Source organism: Suricata suricatta, chromosome 10, assembly GCF_006229205.1.
Source record: "Suricata suricatta isolate VVHF042 chromosome 10, meerkat_22Aug2017_6uvM2_HiC, whole genome shotgun sequence".
NCBI classification, from domain to species: domain Eukaryota; kingdom Metazoa; phylum Chordata; class Mammalia; order Carnivora; family Herpestidae; genus Suricata; species Suricata suricatta.
The window spans coordinates 82,594,689-82,602,443 of NC_043709.1; the positions used below are offsets into that span (position 1 = coordinate 82,594,689).

General features: G+C 36.8%; 1 long non-coding RNA gene across 1 annotated transcript; it reads left to right on the top strand.

Annotated features, from left to right (window-relative positions):
* The first annotated feature begins 5,058 nt into the window (after positions 1-5,058).
* LOC115303974 lies at positions 5,059-5,568 on the top strand. The gene is made up of 2 exons (XR_003914293.1): positions 5,059-5,139; positions 5,429-5,568. It is a non-coding gene; the product is annotated as an uncharacterized LOC115303974 (long non-coding RNA).
* Positions 5,569-7,755: the final 2,187 nt, after the last annotated feature.

The following is a 7,755-nucleotide window of genomic DNA, read 5'->3' on the forward strand; positions in this document are numbered from 1 at the left end:
TCATGCATAAATAAATGGAGGAACCATCAGAAAAAATACAAATACACAATAAGAACATTTAAAAAATACTACGTACCTCTCCTGTTCTCATCTAAAAAAGTTAGGCAAGAATATTTAGCTTCAGTTTTGTAGAGAATATCCTTATCTTAAAAGAAACCTGTGTAAGTAAACATTTGCCAAGAACAGATATAATTCTTCCATATACAAATTATTCACCAAGACAAAGAACTTAAGGCAAGAAGTAGTAACGGGATTGAGGTTTTTGTTTCAGTTTTGTTTTTTTTTAAATTTGGGCACATGCCCAGAAGGTATAGACCAAAGGCTTAATGACTTCAGATGCAACGCTGGTTCAACAGATTACTTGGGACTCTAAAGTGTCCTTCGTTAAAATTTTATCAGCCACTGCTGCACAGTTAAACAATTTTCCTTTAACAAAGAGGGAAGATGAACTCACTGACCTCAAACATCACTGGCAACATCAAAAGCCCAAGAGCAGTTACAAGCTAAGGCAAGACCAAAGTATCCACAGAAGCTAAAGATGGTGGCCAGTTTATCACCAATGGACTACCTAATTTTTTTTTGTTTTGTTTTTGCTTTTTTCTATTAAATTTTGAAGACAGATGAATGATAGAAGCAAAATCACATGCCTGTCCTAGTATTTTCTGTTTCCCATGTTGGTCACTCTTCTAAAACTTACAAGGCTGTCTTAGTTAGTTCAAGCTACTATAATAAAAATACCATAGACTGTGTAGCTTAAACAACAAACATTTATTTCTCACAGTTCTGGAATTTGGGAAGTTCAAGATCAAGGTGCTTGAAGATTCAATTTCTCCTGACAGTCTTCTTGATTTGCAGATGTCAGTCTTCTCATTGTATCCTCACATGACTGAAAGAGCAAAGCACTAGTCTCCTGTCTTTATTTGAGGACACTAATCACATCATGGGTGTTTCACCCTCAAGACCTCCTTTAAACCTAATTATCTTCCAAAGGCCCCACCTCTTAAAAACCATTGCACTGGAACTTAGAGTTTCAACATATGGATGTGGGAGGACAGACACAAACATGCAGTTCACAGCAAGGGCTATATTTAATCTGGCTCTAGATACGTTATTTATTGGGGCACTTGGGTGGCTCAATTGGTTAAGTATTTGACACTTGATTTCGGCTCAGAGCATGGTCTCATGCTTCATGGGTTCAAGCCCCAGGTCAGAGCTGACAACCTGGTGCCTTCTTGGGATTCTCTCTCTCCCGCTTTCCCTGCCCCTCCCTGACTCATACTCCCTTTAATTCTCTCTTTCTCTCAAAAGAAAAAAAAAAAATGTGAAAACACAAGTAAATGTGTATCCTAGCAATTAAGAGTAAAACCACTGTGGAAGTATACCACTTTTGTTTCTGTTTTAGGTATCAGAAACTTGAGCTATAACTCATGAGATAAGTAACCAGAATGCAGGATTGGAGATATTGGGAGAGTCTGCCAAGTACTTGAGGGACTGATGTGTGTCAATGCTCATAAGTGATCATTTCCTCAATGTGTGCCAGTATTCATACACATGGAAGCTTAGACTTGTTCAGAAACATCAGGCCTCAGTTCGACACCATAAAATTTAAAGTTGGCAAGAGAATTTAAACATTGGGGGTCTTATCTACAATTACTTAAATGATTTTTATTTGGTATTTATTTTGTGCTAATGATACTTTCTTTTAATGTTTGATATTACCAAATGTTAATATCAGGTAAATGTTATTTTCACATCACTGATATATGCATATGTATATATATTTGTAAATATATATCATCATGTACCATAAATACATAACACATATGTGCTTATATGTTATTATGTGCAATAAAAGTACAGTGTATTATTATAAACCAATATGTTAAGATTTATATATTAGCATTTATAATATATAATATATGTTGCATATAACATAAATGTATATTACAATATATAAAACATTATTGAAAACATACATAGGGAGAGAAAATATAAAATCTTGTCAATATTTTGGCTTATAATAATAAATTATTATTCTTTTATTATGATGTTTTCTTTTTATAACAGCTTTATTGAGACATAATTTATATACCATAAAAATCACCCTTTTAAAGTATACATTTCAGTGGTTTTTAATATAGTCACAGAGTTGCATATTTATAGCACTAATTTTTGAACATGATTATCATACCCAAAAATGAACTCTATACCCATGGTCAGAATCCTTTTTACTTATTAAAGAAGACCTCTGAAAGTTTTAGTATAGCCACATCACAAAAAATAACTTACTTTTTATAGACATGGTCATGTATTATAGTTTTAAAATATTAGGGTAAGATGCAACATGCAGAATCACTTGCATTTGGGGGAGTTTCCAAGAATCCACAAGAATGCTGTTCTCTTTCTCAAACCATGAAGATTCGTGTCTGTCAGGAATATGGAAATCCTGTCCTTAAGTAAAGAGACGCAACAGAGCTTCCAGTTGACCTACAATGACCATACAGCATGAGTAAGGGAAAAACTTTTTGTTGAACCATTAAGATTTATGGTTGCTTGTTATCCAGTTTAACTAAGCCCTCCTAATCACTGTAGTCATAAACCACAGTTTATATGGTTTATGGTTTTTGTAAACCATAAAAACAATAGCCCAACTAACAAAAATGAGGGAAGAAGAGGAGTGAGAGGAAACTTGCATGAACTAAGAAAGAAGGAAATGGAATCTTTTTTAAAGATGAAATATGTAGTTGAAACTAAGGCCACCAATTCTTAAGCTTTTCGATATTACTTGAAAATAACTAGGGATGCCTGGGTAGTTCAGTAGGTTAAGTGTTTGACTTTGGGTCAGGTCATGATCTCACAGTTTGTGAGTTCAAGCCCCATGTTGGGTTCTGTGCTGATAGCTCAGAGCCTGGAGCCTCCTTTGGATTCTGTGTCTTCTTCTCTCTGCCCCTCCCCGGCTCATGCTCTGTCTCTCTCTGTCTCTTTCTTTATCAAATATAAATAAACATTTTAAAAACATTTTTAAAAGAAAGAAACTAACTGCAGTTAGATTTTTCACTGTTACTGACAGACACAAATGATATCAAAGGTTAATAAAAACATGTATTAATAGATAATTGAGTAGATCACAAAATCAAAGAAAAAGAACAATTGGCATCAGAAGGACAATAATTAGAAAAGCTTCAGGGAACAGGATAGCTGGGATTAATGAACAGTTTCTTGGAAGCACCACATTCTCATCAAATCAGCTTTGACTATTTCCCCTCTTAGTGTTAAGATTCAAGATTCAAATACCTGGGAAATTATTTGTCTCTGTTAAATAAGCCCTAATTTCCTAGCCAAGATCTGTCAGGACATCTTGATCAACACTCTTTCCCAGAGTGCATGCAAGAAAGTTGGGTTGTTCTCCAATTTAGAACAGCAGCAAAAGGGGGAGTTTAAAGAGTAGATGTTTACTACAATAATAAGGGAAATCTTTTACAACTAAATATCTCATATATAAAATAAGTTTTCTATACAGCAAATATTTCAGTATCATTTCAATTTTCTTGAAAAAATTAAATAAGTTTATGTGTAGTGTAATCTCATTTTTAAAAACTTACTTATGGTAGAGGAACCTGACCAATAATCTCAGCAGGTAATCAGGATCAATATCAACCATGATAAATTGTGTTGATAGTATGGAGCCTGATGTGAGGAAAATAATAGTTCCCATCTATGCTCTTCCTCCCCCAAACCCACAAACCTGGTTTAATCATGAGAAAAACATACAACAAATCCCAGTAAAAGGACCTGCTACAAAATATCAGTATTGCTCAAAACAGTCAAGGTCATCCAGGGACGCTTGAGTGGCTCAGTCAGTAAAGCATCTGACTTCAGCTCAGGTCATGATCTCACCATTCTTGAGTTCAAGTCCTGTGTCATGCTCTGTGCTCACCGCTTAGAGCCTGAAACCTGCTTCGGATTCTGTGTCTCCCTCTCTCTCTATTCCCCCCCTGTTCGCGCTCTGCCTCTCTCTCAAAAATAAATAGACTTTAAATAAAGTTTTTAAATAAAAACATTTAAAAAATTTTTCAAGGTCATCTAAAACAAGGAGAATCTGGAAAACTGTCATAGTGAAGAGGAGCCTAAGGAGAAGTGACATTTAATTGTAATGTGGTTTCCTGAATAGGATCCTGGGCATTGGGAATAAAACTAAGGAAATATGAATAATGAACTATTTTTCTGTAAGTAGAAAAATGCTGTAAAAATTAAAGCATATTTCTAAAAAAGGACATTTGAATCACTCTATTATTCTATCTGTACATATCCATTTAAGATACCTGAAAATAAGTTAACCAACCTCTCTATAGTGACTACCTTTATATCATTATTTTTAGCTCCTATTTTTCTCTGACCTACACACACACACACACACACACACACACACACACACACACACACTGTAGACATTATATATTCATGTGTGCATGTTTGCATGTATACATTGCTAGTTATATCTTGATCAGGACATCTTTTGGATCTCAGCATATCTCTTGGTGGAGAATATGTAATTAATGGTTCCAGGACAAAGTGCTATGAGAATATGCTTTTAATGTCATATAACTTATTTGATGAATGTTTATAGACTGACTACTACATGGCACTGTTGTAGGTACTACAGGCTCATAGGTGAAGACAACATGAGCGTATCCTGTTGTCAAGGAGTTTACAGTACATTAAGGGAAGCAGATGTTAACAAATATTAACGCTACGAGTTTTGAAATAAAGCACAATTTGTCCAAAGGTCATACCCTGTCTTCTCACCTTTATCGTGGCACCTATCACACTTTATCTCTTGTGAAGTCACATACTTATCAACGTCCAACTACACGTAAGTAGATAGTAGTAAATCCTTAATATGAGTTTATAGAAACATTTGGTTTATTTTTTTGTTCACTTCATCTGTTGAATAATTAAATGAAGGTGACAACTGTATTGGCTGATTCACCATTATGACACGGAAGAGATCCACGGCCAGTTAAAAAACACACAGCTGGTTTTCATTCTGTTCCATGGTCCCAGTGACTCTGGCACAATTCTGACTTCACTTTGTTTCAGTGGCTCCTTATCAAAGACTGTGGTGACCAACCATCCCAGGTTAGCAGGGATTCTCCTTCTAGCAATGAATGCCCCCACATTCTTAAAAAGCCCCAGTCCTGGGGCACTTGGGTGGCTCAGGTGGTTAAGCGTCCCACTTTGGCTCAGGTCATGACCTCCTGGTTCATGGGTTCCAGCCCTGCATCAGGCTCTCTGCTGACAGCAAGAGCCTGGAGCCTTCGTAGATTCTGTCGCCCCCTTTCTCTGCCCCTCCCCTTCTCGCTCGTGAGTGTGCTCACACATTCTCTCTCTCTCTCTCTCTCTCAAAAATAAATAAACATTATAAAAGAAGAAAGAAAAGCCCCAAACCTGGAACAACCCAAATGGTGGCTACTCTAGAAAACCGTGGAGCATATTTATCTCTTTCACATTAAACAACAACAACAACAACTTATAAGAATAAAGTGATTCAGCAGCTATTGATAATGACTCAGCATTTCCCATGAGCATCTTATTGTGGACTTCACCATGGTAGCTCTCACAGAACCCTTTGAGGTAAGTACCCTCATCATCTCCACCTGATACAAGACGACAGCACAGAATATTAAGATATGGAATTGTATTTCAAGCTGAGGTTTGTAAAAAACTGGGATTAAGTTCGTGGCCACAATGTTTAAATGCAGTTAAATAGCAAATCATGTTGTTATTGAGTTTTTTCCCCCAATTCTCAGAAACTTCCGCCTCCCCCAAGACAACAGTACATTTTAGACACTCCCTGCCCCTGGGGTAGGGGGTAGGGGGTAGGTAGTTAGCCAAGGTCAACACTGCAGATCTACAGATCTGCCCTGAGAAATTAGTTTTCTCAGAATAAATATGTGGGAAGCTTCTTCAGTCTCATTATAGTGAAAATTAACCAAGTTAGAGAAAACCTGCCCATTGTACTCTTGAGACAAATTTTTGTTTGTTTGTTTGTTTGTTTGTTTGTATAACTTACAATTAGTTTGTCTCAGTGAATGATTCTGGCTGAAGTAGTTCTCTCCAAGTGTCTGATTTAAACATTTATAGTCCTTCAGATTCCATGGGCTTGGGTGAGAGTTTCCAGACAGGTTAGCGATTTCAAGTTTGGCAAGTACTTTGGCTTTTCAGTCTGTTTTGAGTGAAAATCAATTTACACTTTTTGCAAACATGTGACAGCATAAATCAGGCAATTGAGTTCACTCTTAAAACACAATAGGGGCTTGTTTCATTTTGCTGAGGAGATGGACAAAACACTTTCTACTAGTTTCAAATGTACCTGTCACACTGTGGCCATTTGACATGCATACTGCTCCACCACCTTCAATTCAATAGATGATCGACACAGAAGCAAGAGGGGTTGGGTTAGCTATTGAGTACAGCACACAGGAAGGCAGGAGTAGAGTCAGGTCCAGAATTCACAGGACTAAATCCACAGAGCATCCTGGGGTGGGGGGGAACGGGCCTCATGCCTCTCTGTAGCACCCCTGTGAGTCCATGTTGAGGTTTGACAGCATCTAGTATTCAGAAAGTCTTCCCATTCAGACGTTTTCATTAAAGATGGTCTGAAAAAAAGTGCAGCCTTCAGTCAAAATTAAAACATTTGGTACTATAAAACTAATTTAAATTGGAATAAACTGGAAAATAAAGGAGCTGCTTACAATTACACTATTTATGTTTTAAAAGGCAAATAATTCCAGTGACTAGTGAACTATTGATGCATTGTGGTTTATGAAACAAAACAGCACATAGAGCAAAATAGAATCGGAATTGAGAGTGGATCCTTTTTCACATCTGTCCCAGGAACACTGATGATAAACTTAAGAAAATATTCTGCCGTTGAAAACTAAAAATTACTTTAAAAATGATTTTTGGACTCTCTGAATTTACTTGCAAATTCTTTATGTCATCTCTTTGTTAAGTATATACATTCTGAAACCTTTAGCTATCAGCTTCTCCGTACTTCAAATAGAAATTATTCTGACTTTCTTTCTGCTGTTTCTTAGCTAGATTTTTATCAAAGCAGGCCTTGTGTTTTGCACTACAGTAGACCAAATTCTGGTAGTTTTTAACGATGTTTCCCATACATCCTGAAAATCATGTAACTTGTGTGTGGGCTGTTTTCTTGTCTTTCAACTTTGTGTTTTAACCTGTCAGCATCCTCAGTGTGAAGCAATGTGAGCTGTGCTTTTCTTTTAGGAAAACAGCTTAAATCGGAGGAAAAACCCTGGGAACTGAGTTCTCACTGAATGAAGACCCACGTAGTTTTGCTGTGATACTGAATCACTGTGACCACTTTTTCCAAAATGGAAACATTTGACTTAGAAGAGCCTGATTCTAACATCCGGGCTACCCCAGCGCCCAGCTCCTCCTGACTCTGCTGCCTGTCCAAATCTTTTTTGAAAAACCGTGACTGAACAGTCGATCAATTCTCTGGCAGACATGTCGCGGTGACCCCTCATAATTTAGTAGAAATCACAAACATTTAAGTTGATATTGGGAGCCTGATGATAGAGGCATCTTTTAAAAAGTGCAACTTTAGAAAGACGCTTCACTTTAGCAACTCCTATCCTTTCAGACCTGAGCTATTTGCATATTCATTTCCATCACTACATTTCTGATTTAAAAGGCAGAGTTACACAGACACAGTAGGATAAACTC